Source organism: Anoplophora glabripennis, unplaced genomic scaffold (genome assembly GCF_000390285.2).
Source record: "Anoplophora glabripennis isolate ALB-LARVAE unplaced genomic scaffold, Agla_2.0 scaffold578, whole genome shotgun sequence".
In the NCBI taxonomy this organism is placed as follows: domain Eukaryota; kingdom Metazoa; phylum Arthropoda; class Insecta; order Coleoptera; family Cerambycidae; genus Anoplophora; species Anoplophora glabripennis.
In genome coordinates, this window is record NW_019416679.1 from 168,422 (window position 1) to 185,182 (window position 16,761).

Genomic DNA, 16,761 nt, shown 5'->3' on the forward strand with positions numbered 1-16,761 from the left:
TGATCAAACGTTATGTTAGACAAATTATTGAAGTTGACCCTATACTACAAGTTAAATTTGCGAGAAAAAGTGCCTTTCATAAAGGAATATCAGTGTTCCACCTCCCAACTGTTGATGATGTAGCTGAATTTACGGAAAATGACTTTGTAAAAGTATTACCATGTCCCAAATAGAGATATTTGCATTTTTAAAGAAGCATTCAATTTGAGATTCGTATGCGCAAAGCACAGGTGTATAGAAACATTCATAACAATGAAAATGTCGAACTTGAAATTTTCTTATTTTGAAATTCAACTAAACAAACAAAGGGGTGCACTTATCCCACATTACCTTAAATAAAATTCATAATGATCACTTTGATTCTGAAGACGATCTTCCTCTCAGTACGTTTGTAAGCTTTAGACCAACTACCTTCACTTGGCTAGGGACGATGATTCACCGTGATGCATTCCTCAAGTATTTCCTGAAACAAATTTTTCAAAATATAGAAGCATGTCAGCTCTTGAAGTTTTTGAGCTTTTTGTCAATGATGAAATCATAAAAGTATTGGTGGGGGAAAGTAATCTGTTCAGTATTTGTTAACTTACTCATTTAATATAATTAATTTTAGCCTTAGTTTAGTAAGTATAATTGATAAATAATTGCATTCAAAATAATTTGCTTTTCTGTTCGTTTTTTGATAGAATTTTTTGTTTCACTTGCGCGATATAGACCTGCGACTAATACACATACATCCATGAAGAGTGAAATATGAGTCTTGCTCTTTAACACTTCAACACTTCTTACTAGTGCCGCTATACAACGTAATACCATACTTTTTGCTTTTTGCCATAATTAGTTTGTGTGCACACATTTTTCATAATCGACATGCTCTTTTTATAAATTGTCCAGATCCAAAAACTTCATTTGAAGAAATAAAGTGATTTTTAGCAATTTTAATTATTCCGGTTATGGTAATAAGCCTTAGAAAAAAGCTACTTGGGTGAAATTTTGACAAACACTACAGTTTACAACGAGACGAGACCTATTTATCCAAATTATGAAATTTTTGCATTGTGCAGATAATTCAAAGCTTGAACCAGTCGATAAAATGACCAAATTGCGATCCCTAATAAACAAAATAAAAATATTCTTGAGAATTACATACTGCATAAAGAAATTGATTACGATGAGACCATGACTGATATTTTGGGCGCCATTTTATGGAAAAAATTCTTTATGAATTGCCAATGCGAAAGCAGTGCACGTCTCAGTGACGTTGCAAAGGTACCAACCGAAATACATGTGCAAACGTCTGAAATACCATCAGTCAACATAATGGACTTATTATGGACAGGCACGGGATCATATTGTACTCTCTTCGAAAGAAGATTGCAGTATGCGAAGTTGGAGCAAGCTAAACAGCAAGCCAGAAGGAAGAGGAACAAGCAGCTGCACCTTGGCTTAAGCTAGTGGAAAGTTTTCCAGGCAATATCATAACCTTTTCAATTTTACTTGGATAACCTTTTTACTTCAATTCATTATATTTTTTTAAAAAGTAAAGCATACCAAGGAACTGGAACAGTTCGATAAAACCGGTTGCCCAAAAATTGTCCCATTCAATCAGTCAAGTCTATATAAAAAAAATAAACGTGGTACGTTCGAGTATGCTACCACAACAGATAAAAAGGTAGTTGTCACACGTTGGATGGACAATTCTGTGGTCACTGTAGCAGCCACAGTTCATGGAGTTTATCCTCTTGCAAATGCTAGCCGCTATTCTGTAACCGAAAAAAAAAAATTTCAATTCCGCTACCCAATTGCATAACCAAATGGGTGGTACCGACCAAATGGATGCCAATCTTAACGTTAACAGAATTGGCATTATAGGAGAGAAATGGTGACGGCCAATTTTTACATGGCTTGTAGATATACGTGTTCAGAACGCTTCGATAGTATATAAAAGTTTACATCCTGAAATATCACAATTGGCATTTTCATTTAGAAGAGAAACAGTTCAAATATACCTAAAAAAGTTTCAAAATCTACTCAAATCATCTGGACAACCTTTTTCATATTCAGAGGTGGCATGTGATATCCGGCATGATAGAACCGATCATTTCATTGAATATGTTCCAAATAAGAGATGAAGATGGTGTGCTGGGAATCATACCATAGCCATCGCTGTGAGAACGCAGTGTAAAAAATGTAATGTTGGCCTATGTATAGATTGTTTTTTTTTATTTCCACAACACAAACTAATTTTGTCACAATTCGCATGTATAAAAATTTTGAGGTTGGTTTCTTTCGATATCCTATAGTACTAGCGTGCCATGTATGGGACGGGTTCTAATTTCATTCTTGGTGAAACTGACTTGAACAAAAATAATAAATGTGCATTTTGCTACCACACGTCACAAAAAAAGTCATCAACAGACTTCCGTCTAAAAACTTGCAACGAATTGCCTCTGTACTTGTTACAGATTATTGCTTTTGATGTTTACCAGAAATATCTCAGAATAAAAGTGGCTACAGTCAAAACTGTGAAAAATCTAGTGAAGCACATTGAAGAAAAAAATAGGGAGTTTTATATACAGGGTTGTGATTTAATAACGGATAAATTCAATAAAATAGTGTGTAATTTTTTTTAGGAAAAATCCTCGGACACGTCAATTATGTTTTTAGATTGCGCATATTTTGACATAAAATGTAGATATACAGGGTGCCTCAAAAAAGCGTGGCAGAAATTATTTTTTTTTCTTAAATGGAACCCCCTATATATTTTTGCATTTTCGGATTTTCCGAAAAATTCTGGACATGTTTTGTGTATAATATTCTATACCTATCTTCAACTGTTCACGAAATATTTACACTGTTTGTGAATATTTGACATTAGTCTTCACATTGTGTCAATTACTTAAAAGTTTGAACTGTATTGTTAATTGAAATTTACAATGCGTTTAACTGAGACTCGGAGAATTGAAATATTAATTATGCTTGGCTGTGGTTAGAAAACTAGAACACACAACGAAGTTCGAATAATGTTCAACAATAAATATCCGAACAGAGAACCTGTAAGTCAGTCTACAATCAGTAGAATTGAGGCTAAGTGGAGAGAGACTGGAACTGTTAAGGATCTTGGCAAACCTGGTAGGCCCGGCGTTCCTAATGACAAAAAACTGGATATCCTGGTTTCATGAAACGAAAATCCTAACCTCTCAAGTACTCAGCTCGCTTTAGATAATACAGTTCATAGATCGACTGTAACAAAATTTTTAAAGAAGGAAAAGTGGCACCCTTATAAAATTCAATTACTTCAAGAGCTACTCGAAGATGATCCAGATCGCAGAAACGAGTTTTGCCAGACCATGACCGAAAGAGCTGATAATAACCCTAGACTAGTAAAACAGATATGCTTTTCAGATGAGGCAACGTTCTGTTTGAATGGAGAAGTAAATAGGCAAAATTTTAGGGCACCAGCAAAACCACACTGGTTTACGGAAAGTCATTCTCAGTATAATGAAATGGTGAATGTATGGGCAGGGATTATTAATAACAGAGTAATAGTAATAATAATACTTCTTTGAAGGATCTTTGACGGGAGAACGTTATCATGACTTTTTAGTAAACGACTTGATTCCAGCACTGGCGACACTGTATCCTGATGAAAATATGCCAGACATGCCAAACCAAGCGTTATGGTTTCAACGGGACGGGGCACCGCCCCATTATGCTGCGATTGTTAGAAGATTCCTAGATGATGTTTTCCCAAACCGGTGGATAGGCAGACGTGGATCAATAGAGTGGCCACCTAGATCACCCGACCTTAATCCACTGGACTACTTTCTTTGGGGTTATATCAAAAATGAAGTGTACAAAGATAAGCCACGCACGCTTGATATCCTGAAAGATCGTATTCATAATGTAATTAGGAATATTTCTCCAGAAACTGTTGAAAATGTACAGCAAGAATTTATCTATCGTTTGGGGTACTGCAGAGCTGTTAATGGAGGCCACTTCCAGCATTTAATAAAATAAACTTCCAGAATGTACATCTATTTATTTACAATAAAGTGCGTTTTGTAAATATTTTGTTTTTAAAAAATTAAGTCTGTTCGAATAAAAATGTTAATTAGGTTGCCTACCCACTCACCTAAAAATATGATTTTTATTTTTATCTTGTTTTTTTTTCTTGCGCTTTTTTATAAGTGACACGGACAACGCCGACTCTCGGCTCTAGAGAATATATCCGCAAAAGTTGACTGAAGAGCAGTGCGCGCTTTCAGCTATAAAATTAATAATTATTTTCTATATCCACGCTTTATTACATTTAAGTGCATAGACTTATCCAAGAGACCTGTTCGTTCTCTATCCTTCAGAAAACCATCAAGTAAGTCTGTGTCACCTACGCTTTTCATTTTATTTTATTTTGTTGAATCTACCATTGAGATTATTACTCCCAAAGAATTGGGTAATTCTCATACAAAGTGTTATTACTTAAACGTAAATATAAATATAAAACAGTTGAAGATAGGTGTAGGACATTATGCACAAAACATGTCCAGAATTTTTCGGAAAATCCGAAAATGCAAAAATATATAGGGGGTTCCCTTTAAGAAAAAAAAAATAAAATTTCTGCCACGCTTTTTTGAGGCACCCTGTACATCTACATTTTATGTCAAAATATGCGCAATCTAAAAACAAAATCGACGTGTCCGAGGATTTTTCCTAAAAAAAATTACACACTCTTTTATTGATTTTATCCGTTATTAAATCACAACCCTGTATATCATAAACGAGGAAGCTAAGGAAATCCTGGATGAAGAAGGCCAGAATTACTTAGAAAGTATACATTTTGCATAGCACGTTATTTTTTAAAATAGTTTTTTGCTTGTTTCAGTATTAAAGTTTATTAAACTGATGTTTATCTCATTTATAAAAAGTTTAGTACTAATATTTGAGTTTTCCTTCAAGAAGTCCTTATATGAAACCAAGAATTTGTACTTTTCAGATCTCAGTTCTCACAACTCCACTGGCCTACCCTATGGCTCACCCAAATAAGGGATTTCTCAAAGTCTTGCTACCATCGATTTTCGATTTGTCAAAAAATCTATTAATCCTGTGCAATAAATCGATATATCGATTCAAATTGATTTGTATTTTTGAATCGATCCATAGAAAAACTCAATTTAAAATATCAGATGGCTGATCAAATCGAACTGAAGTGACAAAGAAAATCAGTCGACTTTTGAATAACAATATATTGTTCATGCTTCAGAAGAAGCATCTAAAAGTCTTCAAGTTATGGATGAAGCAGGGCCGAGTACAAAAAAGATATTTCATCAAAACAGTAAAATTGAAAGTTACCAAGTATTAAGTAGTAAATCTAAAATATTAGGTGCGATAGCCTTTACTGTAGCTCTGGATTTATTGGCATATGAAACAATTTAATGATCCCAGCTGCTTCAGAAAATGAAAACGTTGTTTTACCAAAACGACCACCATTATCTTCAGACGATATTTCAAACTTTTCTAATACGCAGCGTCCCTCAAAATATTATAAGAAATGGAATACCCACAGTATATTTTTACGATTTATTGTCAATTCCATCTACTAGTCCAAATAAAAAATCATGTAAGCGAGTTAAACAACACTCAAAGGTATTAACTGAGACCCCATGAAACAACAATTAGAAGAGCAGGCTGCAAAGAGAACAGAAAAAGCTGGAAAAAATACAAAAAAAGGGAGTGGTAAAAACGGGAAAGTGCAAAGAAGCATTTAAGAGAAACTTGAAGAAAGTACTAGATAGTAACTCGGAAGATGATGATATAGACGAAAGGAACTTATACCAAGATGATGAAATGGACGATATTGAAAACGAAAATCAAGAACTGTTTTACTTGCGTAGAATTTGTGGTGGGTGGGACAATCCTGTGAAAAAATAAGACGACGAGGAAAATAAAGTGGTATGTAAATTTTTCTTCTTTTTTTTACGTTTGTTACTATTACAATGTTTAGTTTATCTTTTTCTTATAAAAATGCTTTATGTTGAATAATATACCCTTTATTTGCAATGCTGGTATTATTTACAAAAAAAAAAAAATGTCAATAGAATATTGCCATTTAGGAATACTGGTCAATGTCATAATGTTGCTAAAAATAAAATTACTCGGTTGCTTTTAATTTTTTTTAAATATTTATAGCAATCAAATAAATTAACTATAATAACTTCAGTGTAAAACTATTTAGATGTGATAAATAAATAACATTTTAAAAGTTATAGACCAACTCGTTTAAGTGACCACCATTCCCCCACTCACCCCTACCCCTGATACGCTGAGGAACATAATTATAAAAGTTGGGCATCGGTTAGATTTATTTTTAGCAACAGGGGCTGGACATATAGAAAATATGTTATAATTTTTAAAATGTTGGTTATACATATAAAATAATTCTTGTTTTTTGTTCTACTTTTATTGTTTTTGTTTTCTGTGTGATTAATTAAAGACATGTTTAGTATTTAAATATGCATTTGATATTACTATTTTAAGGACTTCTGGCAACTTGCATCATTAACAGTCTCATAGCAAGCCTTGTATGAAAGATTTCGATGGCCTCCTACTATTAACGAAGCAGTAAATTCTGGAATAATTATTATAAATCGTTTGTAATTATTATTTTTACTTCTGATCTTCTTAATGAAAATAGATGGAGAAAAATTTTTTAAAAAAGTTTATCGGAAAAATATGTTCTTTTTAAATATGAAAAAATATAGATATGTTCCTGGAAAAAAGTATTTCATGACGTCAACACAATTTTCAAATCATCTAAAAATTTAATTTTTGGTGCAAAATGTCCTTCAATACATGCCGCTTGAAGTCCATACTCCATTTTCAATAACATTTTTCGTTACCTTGTAACATCATTGGAACGTCGAGTTTGAAAAACCCTGTATATACTTAAAAAATTAAGCGAGTTTACTGCAATATTATATTATATTTTGGATTCAACAAAATATTTGTGTAAGATAATTCCTTCAAAAAGCAAAATATTTACTTTTATATTAGAAAAACATACCATTTACCGTAATGATTTGGTTCTTCAACAAAGTGCAAATAAATTTCTTTGGTTCTTGTTCATTATATGTAACAATTAAATAAATCATTATCACTTACTGATATTTCGTAACGTGGATAAAAAAGAGAGATGTAACACCGTTACCTTTTTGACTGTTGCCCACACTATATTTATATAAAATATAATAAATTTATTTTGCAGCTACGATACGCCATAAAGAATCGCTTTTGCAAGTATCGCATTGTAATAACTTTTCTAAAACTGCACCATAACATTATTACTAAGTATGAAAACAAAAGAGATAAAAGTAGAATGTTACGGGAATATTCTACTCGAAAAGTTAAAAAAATTCCTGCATGTAATGTAATAAACATACCTTTCAAAAACAGGAGAAGATGCCGAGTCATTAGCAGCTTTCCAAATTGCCTGTATTTGTAAAGAAAAAAATCTTCCTTCGCTGCTTGCAACATGCTTGCCCCAAACATTCCTAAAATAGTTTAGACATATATAAATTTTACATTCCTCGGAACAAACTGTATTATTCAAGGTGTGCCTTGACTTTTTTTTTCATAAACAAAATACACCCAAATCTATCAACAAATCAGAAAGATGTTAAAATGTCTGTATATAAAAAGATTACTCACCTTTGCAATAAATTTTTCAAGATGTTACAAAATTTCTGCTCAAAACGTTGCGAATCTCCTCAGTACACTTCCCTCAGTTCTTTAGACAAAATATTCACCAATATCAATCCAATTGATCCAACTTTGCAACAGACACCATAAAATTAGCAAATTCTAGTAAGTACACATAAAAAACCCTGGTTTTTATTAAATGTTTCAGCAATTTTGTTCAGACTTTTCATCCATATCCACGTGAATTCTTAATGTGACATCTTAATGTCATAATGATTTCATTCATTCTAAAATCAAACAAATTCATCGATTTAATTTTTTACCGGCATCTATGTAGATTACATGCCAGTAGATGTTAAATTATATTCACGGGTAATATAAACAAACTCACCTATATAACACGTAAAAATTTTTGATGGTCTGGTGGCAGGTACTTATTTTTGAATAGTTATATGATAAAACAAAATCAAATAACAGAAAGGACATGATATAACCACGATCAACTACAAAACCGCCATTTTGAAACCACAAAACGTGCGATGTGCGACTGCGAAATATGTGAGAGTTGATCACAGAACATCCCTAACTAGAGTGGATAGAATTTACTGGTATGGTCATTCGCGATAATTTTTAAGATGCAAGCGCACCAAGCGGCGAAAGTGGTAAACTCCGAGACAAGGTAAGTTTGACTTTGGCGTTCTTGTTAATTTGAACATCTATTTTATTTGCCATTATTATTCGTAATTTTGTTATTGGACTTTTGTGTTATTTTATAGGTTTCAAATATTTCATAAATAAATTTTAAGGCAATTATTTATGTCTACCTTGTTTGTTTCTACTGTTTCTAGCATTACAATTTAATGTACTTACACATTTTTTTAGGTTATAACTATGAAGTTATCCCTTGTGGAATACATTTCCTATTTAAATGCCTACGAAAATTCTCGTTGTATATCAGAAGGAGGCAGTTTTTAACGTTGGTCATGTGGTACTATGTGGAAAATTGGGCAGTGATTTAAATTTAGAAATTTATTCATTGTGTTTGCAAACGAGTGCCCTTACTAAGAACTCTCATGAAATTCAGGGAGTATTGTCTATCGACAATAATAATTTGAAAATTTCTGCAATGGTTTGTAGTTGTAAGGCTGGAAGAAGTGGTAGATGCTAACATATATCTGTCGTATTAATTTTGTGTATAAGGTGTATTTTAGTTTAATTAGGAAAGGCGTAATCGTGCCGGTGCACTTTTAATGGTCATTGATCATTGTCTTATTTTGTGTTTCCTATTCTGCTTGCTTTCTTATGTTTTAGAGAAGATGTGGAGAAAATTGAAACTGTATCCCAGACGGATATCAAATGTATGTGGGCTGTACAAAAACATGATACAAAGAAAAAGTAGGTATATGGCAGTATCCATCCAGGATATGGCATGTTTGTCAAATAAAGTAGTGTGCCGTGAATCTATCGACACAGAGAAACGGTTTATTGAACAAATTCCAAGTTCCTCGTTTGCAAAACATATGTACAAATGTTTGTAGCATTACGATTCTATTTATTCATTGTTGTTGTTGCAGTGCTGGTAGAAGAATTAATATAGAAACTGTTGAGCGAGTAACCGAAACTACTAATTATAGCAATATTATGTTAAATAATGCTTGCCAAAGTGTTTTGATGCTAGAGTTGTCCACGACACCAATCAATTTTTATGACGTTTGCTGCAGTCACATATGATGAAATTTTTGGTACTGGAGAGGTAGATATGTATATAATATACAGAATACACCTTTATGGAATGAAGGAAGGAAGTATCGAGTAACAGATTCTCGAATATATGAAATATACACATATGCAAAAAAAATACTGGGAAAAAAATGCTATACATATTTTTGGCCCAAATATTTTTGTAATAAATTTACTATGCATGGTATTAAGCATGAAAAGGAAGCAAAAAAGTAGTCTCCGAAAACTTGGCACTAGATATTAGGGACTTTGGTATGATAGTATCAAATTCAAATCGATGGCTAAATTATTCTCCTCATGCAGTGGCGTACACACGGGGGGGGGGGGTGGGGGNACCCCCCCCCCTATGAGCTTTAACTTTTAACAATAATTATATACCTATTAAAACTTCCTATTGCCGTATATATTTTGTTGTATATCGTACTTGAATCGGACTAAACGTTGCAACGTCGCTTTTTAGTTTCGTCTGCTTCCCTGTGCTCTAGTTTCGTGCCGCGAAAACGCGCCTCGGCCAATACCGGTGGACCGGACCGCTGCGAGGCTAACTGAAGGATTCGCGTCGCGCACAAAACAATCGGCGCCGTCACACCATGTTAATTAAACCGTCGTTTTAAACGTACTTATTAAGTTGCCTCGTCATTCGCGGTACTTTCTTTTACTTTTTTATGTAATGTTGGTATTAAAAAGTTAAAACGTGTATGTATAGTTTGAAAGCTGATTGAAAGCAGGTAATTCTTTTGTACTGTTTTGACGTATTTATGTATTTTAATATTTTTTAATTTTTTTAACGCCTTTTAGGTGTCAAAATGAGTGAGGGCAAGAGAAAATTAAAAAATTCTGTGTTGACAAACTATTTTAAAAAGGCTAGGCCAGAAGGTGAACCGGAACAACCTACAAAAACTCCCAGTATTGTTTCTGTTCAACACGATGAGGCAAGTTTAATAATTCCTGTTCCTAGCTCTAGTTATAGCTCTAGTTCTAACACAGATACAGATGTTAGTGTTAATGATATAGATTATTATATTGATATGAAAAAAGACACCGACACCGAAGAAAATAGATGTTTGCAATTTCAAAAAATTTGGATTCCTGACGAATTTTATAAATTTCCTGCCAGTAGACCTAGAAACCTAAAATTCCAGATACGATGGCTTCAGAAATTGCTATTGACGATTTGGAATCTGAAACGTCTGCCACGCGATTGAAACAGTTATGCCCGACAAAGTGGATTCAGCGCCATGAATCAGTGCTCGTGTTTTTAGAACTGCAGCAAGCCGTTATAAATGCATTGGAAATTATATCTCTATGGAGTGATAAAACCACATCATCTACGGCAGTTCAGTTATTGGCTGTTATAAACAGTGGTGAATTTCAAATATCACTTCACGTTATTGCTAAAATGTTTGCTGTAACTTTGCCGTTTAGCCGTCAGCTGCAAACAAAAAATCAAAATTTATCCGTAGCCATTAAACTAGCTACAGATGTCGAAAATGTTTTAACTGAAATGCGAACTACTGCTGAGAAGCACTTTAATGAAATTTTTGAACAAGTGACTGAGCTTTGTGAAAAACTAGCTATCGAGTTAACCATTCCTCGTCGAAGTGCTAGGCAAACAAAAAGATGTAATATCATGACAGAGAAAGCTGTGGATTATTACAGAATATCCATATTCATTCCTTTCTTGGAAAATATTTTAACTCAAATTCAAGAACGTCTTTTAAAACATAAAAATATTCTTGCGAGCTTTAGGTGCCTTTTTCCCGAAAGAGGTACAAAATTTGACAACAGTCATGAAAAAGACACAAAGTTATTGCTAACAACATATCAGTCCATTTTAAATTGTGGCGTAGAAGAAGGAATTGGCGAACTAAAAATGTGGTGGTGTCGGTTTCTCAATGGTGTCGATGAAAACGCTTATCCTAAATGTGCTATAGACTTTTTACGCCAATGTAACGAAAATATTTTTCCTTCAGTGAGCAAATTGATAAAAATATTTTGTACATTTCCTGTGACAACAGCAACACATGAAAGATCATTTTCAACGCTTCGCAGATTAAAAACGTATCTTAGGAATACCACTGGGGAAGAAAGGCTTAACGGCTTGGCGCTCCTGAACATCCATCGTGATATTCCGGTTGCTCCAGAAGAAGTTCTAGATGACTTTTCAAAACAGTCAAGGAAAATTAATATCTCTAATATTATTACAATGTGTATTTTTTTAAAGTTGTATAAAATTAAAAATTTACTGTTTCAATTTCGTATTTATTTTTTCATTTTTAAAACATTAAAAAAAATCTAGCAAAATCTTACTGCAGTGTAACCCCCCCCTTACAAAAAAGCTGTGTACGCCACTGTCCTGATGGCGTTATTATAAATCATGTGAACCAAAATTGTACATAATCTAACCAAAGCAGATTTTGCAAGGCATTTAAATTTTCACCACATTGCATGTCCGATACATACGTGCTTCATATTTAAAAATAATCGTTATTGTTTATATGAGTAAAACTAATTTTACTTCAGGATGATGAGGGTAATACTAAAAATAATAAAACGGACTGGGGTAACTATAAACTAGAAAATTTTAAGTAACTTTTACATCCAAAACTATTACCAAAAGCAAAAAAAAAGGTACAGATACTGATGATAATAGTTTATTTTCGACATCACATTGGACTAGTAGGAATAGACCTGTTATTTCTACTTTAGCTTCTTCAGAGTTATCGAAAAAATACAATAAGCTTGCCGAACTGAAAATTGAATTGGTACAAGTAGAATTGGATTGACTTAAACCTGAACAGGAAATTAAAAAAGAAAGAGATTTAGTAGAATTTGAATTGAGAAGGAAATCTTTAGAACTGGATTTGAAAATTAAATACACATTTTTAGAAAAAATGGGAACTTCAGGAGTGAACCCATTTAGTGTTATTTTGATTTTGACAATTTAATTTAAATTTGTGGAGATTGAAAAATGGATTTGCCTTTACTTAAAACAAGACAGTCGAGACGCAAATAAAAAGAAGTGTTAGTTAATTTTGTGTACGCACGACCCAACATGTATAAGGGCAAATTAATCGGAACTTATACCAATACTATAAGCACGACATTGTGGAAAGAAGTAAGCAGTATATTAAATGCTATCCAGGAGGGGCCACCAAAGACTGGAAGCAGTGGAGAAAGGTCCTGTTCAAATAATTTTGTATTGGAACATACCAACAGCATAGGCTAACTGTGGTACTAACCTGTTGAGAAACTGCTGAAAATAGACAAACAATATCTTATTCCAGACGAAATAATTTAAAATCACATTATATAATCCACCGAAATTGTAATTTTTTGTTTGTACAATCATATTTTAACTTCTTTCTTAATAACGTGCGGTCTCTGAGACCCACAAGTTTGAACTTTCGCGATAAAATTGAAATGGGTGGTCTAACCTAGCTACTCCTAGTACCTTCAAACGCCAGAAGTCTCTGTTTAGTGACAAAAATTCGGCAGTTACGTGAGATACCGACCTTACCGTTTACGCTATCTTTGACGGTGACTATTTTTTTTTTTAATTTTTAGTTGTATTTTAGTTATAAACGATATATTTAGATACTGCTTTGTGAAAATGGAATATGAAGCAGAGCAGGCAAGGCTACAACGGCTTTTTGATGAAGTTTCTACGGGTTCTGAACCCAAGCCAGATGATGCCGACTGAAGTCTACCAGCTGAACAAGTAGAAGTACTAGAATACGATACAGATTCTGAACGGGACTTTTCGGAGGATAAAGACAGCGAAGAATATGTTCCAACGCAACACACAACACGGGTGCCGTATTTATTTGGAAAATATGGAACGAGGTGGAGAAAACATCCTTCGAAGCAAAGAATTATTCGAACTCGTGCAAAAAAACATAGTTCCACGTTTACCAGGTCCAAAAGGTAACATTTGACATAAGTCAAATATCAAGGATATTTGGGAATGCTTCTATACTACGGATATGTTGGAAAGCTTCGTAAAATATACCAATAAATTTATATCTATATAATGCTATGACGTAACAAAAAAATCGTACCGCCAGGCCTATTGACTTAGTCGACTTAAAAGCTTTTCTTGGTCTACTATATATTGTAACAAGTAGAAATTGAAATACAATAAATAATTACATGTTAGATAGATGGTGACAAGATAGTAAAGATGATTTAGTTGACAGCGGGATGAAATTTGACAATGTAATATAATAGTAAAAGTAGAATGAAATCTCTGTATAGAGGAATCAAGTGTCTATAAAAGAAAGCAATGTAGTTAAAAAAGGAATTAAAAGGTATTAAATTTGGTAAAGTAAAATTGTAAAAATTAATAAAGGTATATGATTGGTTAATATTGAATACGATATATCCAAAATTATTGTAAGTAGAGATAAGAGTGCGGTGAAAGGAAAAAGAAAAAAGTGGTTATCTAGGAGACGAAAAATAAATAGTGAGAGGAGAATTAAGAAAGGAAAAGTCAAATTGGAAGATATTAAAATTGGAGCCATTAAAATAAGTTGAAAATCAAAAGAATTGAAGAAAATTACTGAAGATTAAAAAAAAGGAATCCCATAAAATAACAAGAAAAGAGCAAGTATTGAAGAGAGGAAGAGTGGCAGAGTAAAGCACAGCAAAGCATTCAGCACAGCGACAGTGTGGGACAATTAAAAACAAATAAGAAAGAAGCAACCAGGAAGAGTCAAGAAATATGAAATAATTTATTCGGCATAAAGGAAAGTTGGTTTAAATCGAAACTGACAGATAAACCAAGAAAAGTACAATACTGTCAGGTAATTAAAATATTATTTTCATTGTCGTAGACAAATAGAAAAGGAAAGGCCAGGAGAGGTGACGCAGACAGTAGCAATCTAAGGAGGAGAGTAGCAAATAGAAGGAAGAAAAGACAAATTGGAGGAGAGTTCAAAGACGGAAAGGAAGGATATGATACAGGAAGGATATGATACAGGAAGGAGAAGACAGAAAGGACATCACGAGTAAGAAAACACAGACAAATAGACAACAAAGTGTAGGATAGGTAATCATAAAAAAAATTGTATAGAATAAGAAATTAGAATTTAGCTATCTTAGGGTAGATAGGGATCTAGGAAAAATTGTTATAAATTGTTAACTGTTGGGATAATATACAAAATTCAAACTCAATTAAGCATTCATATTATTTTTTTTTAAAAACAAAGAAACAAATTTAAATACCTAATAATTTTCTTATAAAAAATTTCTTTTGAACCAACTACTGAGATTTCAAGTGCTCAATAAAAATTTTTATCATTCAATTATAGTTTGAGAATAATTAAAAAAAAAATTATATAAAAAATAAAGTTATCTTTAAAGACTAAAAATCAAAATTAAGTGTGATATTAAAAGAGCTTGTTTGGGGTAAGTATAGAATATAATTTTTATAGATTTTAAGAATACTATAAAAAAAATCAAAATTTAAACAATTTAATACATTTCACATATAAACTTGATCTTTATAATACTATAAATTGGCTATAACATTAAATTTTTCATTTCATTACAAATATCAAACACAATTAAATTATCATCAATATAACACAAAATTTAATAATTATTTATAGTATTATAATCTGGAGCTAATAAAAGTAATATGTAATCAAAGTGCAGAAGATATATTTAGAACAGATGGTAGGTCAATGGAGATTTACAGACTAACGATATCATTGAAAAGGTTCCAATTTTTCCATAGACACATTCGTTTCCACGATAAGACTACTCGATCTGAGACAAAGTTTCGATAAATTGGCTGCAATACGTGAAATTTTTTAAAGTTTTAACTCTAATCTTTCCAAACATTTCAATCTTTCTGTATATACTACTTTAGATGAAAAAACTGGAAGCCTTTCGCGGTCGATGTTCCTTTCGAGTATATATGCCAAAAAAGCCGAACCGTTACGGTATAAAAATGTATGCCCTAGTCGAAGCAAAACTCTTTTACACAGCAAAAATGGAGGTTTATGTAGGCCAACAACCTCCTGGGCCATCTGAAATCAATACATCGAATATTGCACTTTGTGAGCCTATTTGGGGAACAGGGAGAAATGTCACCACTGACAATTTCTTTACAAGCACCGATGTAGCGGAGTTGCTTCTACGTGAATACCGTCTAATTATGCTCGGAACCTTAAGAAAAAATAAGCGTCAGTTACCTACAGCTCTAACAGAATAAAAAAGACCAGAAAATACGAGCATGTTTGGATTTCAGGAAAAAAGCACCATTGTTTCATATATTCATCGGAAAAATAAAAAAGGGATTCTTCTATCTACTATGCACTTTGAAGAAGATGGCATTGATGAGGCAACTGGAAAACCAGAAATCATAATAGACTATAACCAAATAAAAGGAGGCGTAGATGTTGTTGACAAACTGTGTGCCGCATATGATTGTGCTCGAGCGACTTGGCGCTGGCCATTGGTCGACAGCTCTCTAGATGTCGCGATATATTATTTATAAATCTAATACCAAAACACAGATTCCTAGAAGAAAATTTTTGGAGGATTTGGGATTTGGACTTCTTGAAGAACATATTAGAAAACGAGCTCAACAGGAAAATATTCAAAGATCCATTCGTATGAGACTGGCCGAAATTTTTGGAACAGATAACGAAAACCAACCTGTACAAAATCAAACCTATGAGCGCTGTACTTTCTATAGTGGTAAGAAAAATAGAAAAACTAGGTTCCTATGTCAAAGTTGCAAAAAACATGTGTTTAGAGCATTTAACTGGATTGTGCAAGGACTATACCGTAGGTACTGATGAATAGTTTCACTTTATTACAATAATTATTTTAATGCCATATGTACTATTTTTATGTTATATCAATGTTCTTTTATATTTATCCACAATAATACATTAAAAAATGGTTTTAAGTTTTTGTATTTAGAAATATATGTTTTGATTGCCAGAAATACTAATTATTTCATAATTGCCTAAGTTTACTCACAATCCTGGAAAGATTACATCATATATATATATATATATATTGCCAAAGCGTTAGACGACTGTCTAAGTTAACTATCAAAATTTTTAAAATATAGTCGGGTCTGCAGTCAATGTGGCAGCATGGAATTATAATTCCATGCTGCCAAATGGCTGAGCAAAGTTTTTAAGGTTATATAGTTTTAAAATGTAATTGTAAAGCAATAGCTAAAAATTTTAAACAATTTTAGTATAAATATTTTAGGAATAGTGTTAATGAATGTTTTTAACAATAGATTTTTACGTATCGTACGGTTATGACTAATGATTCAAATGGATTTTGTTCTAAACTTGGTAT

The 16,761-nt window shown here is 32.7% G+C and overlaps 1 long non-coding RNA gene across 1 annotated transcript; it reads right to left on the reverse strand.

Annotated features, from left to right (window-relative positions):
* On the reverse strand, window positions 1-8,386 carry LOC108910025. The gene is made up of 4 exons (XR_001964435.1): window positions 8,084-8,386; window positions 7,702-7,979; window positions 7,434-7,544; window positions 1-463 (listed from the first exon to the last, which is right to left on the reverse strand). It is a non-coding gene; the product is annotated as an uncharacterized LOC108910025 (long non-coding RNA).
* Between the last annotated feature and the right edge of the window lie 8,375 nt (window positions 8,387-16,761).